The sequence below is a fragment of the Sprattus sprattus genome (genome assembly GCF_963457725.1).
Source record: "Sprattus sprattus genome assembly, chromosome: 5".
NCBI classification, from domain to species: Eukaryota; Metazoa; Chordata; class Actinopteri; order Clupeiformes; family Clupeidae; genus Sprattus; species Sprattus sprattus.
In genome coordinates, this window is record NC_137924.1 from 5,619,516 (window position 1) to 5,624,515 (window position 5,000).

Genomic DNA, 5,000 nt, shown 5'->3' on the forward strand with positions numbered 1-5,000 from the left:
ACACACACACACACACACACACACACACACACACACACACACACACACACACACACACACACACACACTGACTCAAACACACATACACACATCATCACACCAGACCAGACCACTGCTGATGCCTAAATGCCCCATCACACCAGACCAGACCAGAACACTGCTGTGTATCTGAATGAGAGACACCCTCCAACCTTGTGTAAACACATCAGTCTAGGAAAACATGTTCATGATGTTTCACATCATCTGTTTTTACAGTGGTACATGTGTGTGTGTGTGTGTGTGTGTGTGTGTGTGTGTGTGTGTGTGTGTGTGTGTGTGTGTGTGTGTGTGTGTGTGTCTGTGTGTGTGTGTGTGTGTGTGTGTGTGTGTGTGTCTAAGCGTGTGTGTGAGCGTGTGTATGGGAGGGATTTTAGACCCTCTGATGGGGAATTCCTCCCCACACATCAGAGAGAGGGACTTCAGACACTCACCTACTCCTGACCCCCCCCCTCTTCTCTCTCTCCTTTTGTCCCTCTCCCCCTCTCTTTTCCTCTCCCCCTCTCTTTTCCTCTCCCTCCCTCTCTTTCCCTCTCCCTCTCTCTCTCCTTTGCCCCCTCTCTTTTCCTCTCCCTCCCTCTCCTTTGCTCCCTCTCTCTCTCCTTCCATCTATCTCAGACTCTCTCTTACTCTCTCTCCCTCATTTTCCCTCTCCCTCTCTCTCTCTCCTTTGCTCCCTCTCTCTTGCTCTTTTTCTCTCTCCCTCACTCTCTCTCTTTCTTTCCCTTTCCCTATCTCCCTCTTTTTTGCTCCCTCCCTCTCTCTCTCCCATTCTCTCCTTTGCTCTCTATCTCCCTCCGCCTCTCTCTCTCTCTCTCTCTCTCTCTCTCTCTCTCTCTCTCTCTATCCCTCATTCTCAAGACCTGTTTCTGTGTCTTATTTATGTTTTCCCTATCAATGGTTCATCCTATCATATCATATCATGACGTTTTTTATTTTTACTTTTGTTTGTATGTCCCTGGCTCCCTTTTTGTCTCTTTCTGTCTCTTTTTCAAACATCTTTCTGTCTCTCTCTTTCTCTTTTTCAACCTTCTTCTCTTTCTCTTTTTCAAACACTTTTCTGTCTCTCTTTCTGTCTCTTTTTTAAACATCTTTCTGTCTCTCTCTTTCTCCTTTTCAAACATTCTGTCTCTCTCTTTCTCCTTTTCAAACATTTTGTCTTGACCTCTGCCTGTAATCTCTATAGTTGTCCTTGTCAGTCCACCCCTCTCTTTATCTCAATCTGTCTATGTCATTCTCCCTCTCCCTCTCTCCCCTCTCTCTCTCCCTCCCTCCCTCTCTCCTTCTCTCTGTCCCCCTCCCTCTCTCTCCTCTCTCTCATTTTCTCTCTCCCTCCCTCCCTCCCCTTCTCTCTTCTTCTCTCCCTCCCTCCCTCTCTCCTTCTCTCTCTTTCTTCTCTCCCTCCCTCCTTCTCTCTCTCTCCTTCTCTCCCTCTCTCAGTCCCTCCCTCTCTCCTTCTCGCTCTCATTCTCTCTCTCTCTCCCTCCCTCCTTCTCTCTCTCCTCTCCCTCTCTCAGCCCCTCTCTCCCTCCTTCTCTCCCTCCCTCTCTCCTCTCCTTCTCTCTCTCCTCTCTCTCTCCCTCCCTCCCTCTCTCCTTATCTCCCTCCCTCTCTCAGTCCCTCCCTCTCTCCTTCTCTCCCTTTCTTCTCTCTCTCCCTCCTTCTCTCCCTTCCCCTCTCCTTCTCTCCCTCTCTCCCTCCCTTCTCTCTCACTCCCTCCCTCCTTCTCTCTCCCTCTCTCCCTCCTTCTCTCTCTTCTTCTCTCTCTCCCTCCCTTCTTCTCACTCTCTCTCTCCCTCCCTCCTTCTCTCTCCCTCTCTCTCCTTCTCTCCTTCTCTCCCTTTCTAAACTCTCCCTCTCTCTTTCTCTCCTATCTCTCTCTCTCTCTCCCTATCTTCTCTCTCTCCCTCCCTTACCTCTCCCTCCCTCTCTCCCTCCTTCTCTCTCTCTCTCTCCCTCTTTCCTTCTCTCTCTCTCCCTCCCTCCCTCTCTCCTTCTCTCCCTCCCTCTCTCAGTTCTTCCCTCTCTCCTTCTCTCCCTTCCTCTCTCAGTCCATCTCTCTCTCCTTCTCTCCCTTTCTTCTCTCACTCCCTCCTTCTCTCTCTCTCCTACTCTCCCTCTTTCCTTCTCTCACTCTCTCAGTCCCTTTCTCTCTCCTTCTCTCTCTCTCTCCCTCCCTCTCTCTCTAATTCTCTCTCTCCCTCCCTCTCTCTCTCAGTCCCTCCTCTAAGCTGTTGATGTATTCTCATGGTAATGTCTCCCTCCTCTCTGCGCACAGGTGAAGCTCCACTTGTCTCATGGGCTGTCACACGATACACACGCTCACACTCACACTCACACACACACACAGACACAGACTCTCACACTCACACACACACACAGACACAGACACAGACTCTCACACTCACTCACACACACACACAGACACAGACTCTCACACACCCACACCAGTACACAACTAGGCTGTGCTCAGAGCTGAAGAGTGGATTCCTGACAGTTGTTTTTGGATGAACAACAACACAAATGGAAATGTTGCTGTTGATTTAAACACCGCTGTTGGTCCAGTCTTCTGAATAACGTGTTTTCTCCACACTGGATGACCTGACGGGTATCTGCATCTGGATTTGTGGACCTTACAAGACGCATGTCCAACTAGTGTGAAGTCCTTTGAAACCTTCCTGCCGGGTGAGTGGAGATGTCATTTAAAGCTAGCGTAAACAGACGGTGGAGCTGTGTGAACAGAGTCTAAATGCTGTGGGAAAATAATTGAGGGTTCACACATGAAGCTAACAGAAAAAAAGAGTTTAAAGCGAGTGTTTCACATGAAGTCAGCAGAAAAAAAAAGTTTAAAGCGAGTGTTTCACATAAAGCTTATAGAAAAAAAGAGTTTAAAAGCAGGTGTTTTTACACATGAAGATTACACAACAAAAAAAGAGTTTAAAGTGAGTGTTTTACATAAAGCTGACAGGAAAAAAGAGTTTAAAGCGAGTGTTTCACATACAGCTAATAGAAAAAAGAGTTTTAAAGCGAGTGTTTCATACCTACAAAACAAAATAGAAAAAAGAGTTTAAAGCGAGTGTTTCATGTCTTCTACTCCTGCAATGACAGGGATGGCCTTTGAGTGGGGCTCCTGATTACAAGCAAAAGGAGTTGATCAACTTTTCCCCTGAGTGGACAGAATTGCCCCATTGTGGACAGAACTGCCTTCATAGGAACCACCTTCACCAGTCAGGATAAAACAGCCTGCACTGGGGCTGCTGCTGTTGCCCCAACCTCACTGACCTGCTGCTGTTGCCCCAACCCAACTGAGCTGCTCCTGATGCCCAAATCTCACTGAGGGGTTCATGGATGGCCTTGGCTCTGGACTGGACTAACTCAACGCCTTAACCTCAGGGATCTGGACTAACTCAGAACTCATTAACCTCAGGATTTCAGAGATCTGGACTAACTCACAACCTTAACCTCAGGATCTCATAAATCTTAGTCTTTAGAGCTCCAGTCCACACCAATGCACCAGCAGACAGCAGCCAGAGAGGAACCCTCAGCTGTGTGGTTGGATCAGAGCTCAGGAAGAACCCTCAGCTGTGTGGTTGGATCAGGGCTCAGGAAGAACCCTCAGCTGTGTGGTTAGATCAGGGCTCAGGAAGAACCATCATCTGTTCTTGGGACCAGACACTAAACAGGACTTGGTCTCTTTACTGTTTTTGTACTTGAAGAGTGGATCCCTCATCTGCCATACTGGACTTAAAACTATCATCTGGAACTACTGTCCTTAGCTAAGGAACTATCACCTGGAACTACTGTACTGGACTAAAGAACTATCATATGGAACTACTGTCCTGGGCTAAAGAACTATCATATGGAACTACTGTACTGGGCTAAGGAACTATCATATGGAACTACTGTACTGGGCTAAAGAGCTATCGTAGAGAACTACTGTCCTGGGCTATCGTACAGAACTACAGTACTGAGCTAAGGAACTATCGTATAGAACTACAGTACTGGGCTAAGGAACTATCGTATAGAGCTACAGTACTGGGCTAAGGAACTATCGTATAGAACTACAGTACTGGGCTAAGGAACTATCGTATAGAACTACTGCACTGAGCTAAGGAACTATCGTATAGAACTACTGTACTGGGCTAAAGAACTATCGTATAGAACTACTGCACTGAGCTAAGGAACTATCGTATAGAACTACTGTACTGGGCTAAAGAACTATCGTATAGATCTGCTGCACTGAGCTAAGGAACTGTGACGTGGAACTGTAATTGAGCCTTAAGTCCCTGCTTTGGGGAAGGCATCTTTGGGAGGGAGGGGAGGGGACCCCAGGACCCCGGCTGTGCTGCTCTGCTGAAGGACTGCAGACTGCTGTGGACCCCCCATCCTCTCTGGAGTGAGCACCCCCCCACCACTGGCCCTCAGGGGGGTGTGGGGTGTCATCTTCAGGTCCCCATCCTCTCCCTGGTCCTCCGCCCCAGAGAGGGAAGAGGGGGCGTGGGCCCTGGCTGCTCTTGCTGGCTCAGTGCGTGTGACCTTTCACCTTTCACCTGTGACCTGGCAAAGGCAGGGGTGCCGTTCAGGTGAGATGGTATGCAGCTGAGGGGGAGTTTTGGGGTGCGGGCGGGGGGACCCCCCCTCATGGGGCCGCTGTGGCTGACCTGGGGGCTGCTGTTGTCAGGGATCGCCCACGGCAACCACACCCCCTGGAGACCCTGCACGGGTAAGTTTAACAGAGAGGTATTTTTACTTAAGTATGTGTGAGTGTGTTTATGTGATCATGTATATGTGTGTGTGTGTGTCTGTGTATGTGCGTGTCTGTGTATGTGCGTGCATATACACATGTGTACATACATACATGCGCGTGCATGTGTGTGCGTGGCTGTGAGTGTATGTGCAAATTAGTGTGGTGTGTGTGTGTGTGTGTGTGTGTGTGTGTGTGTGTGTGTGTGTGAAGGGTGTTT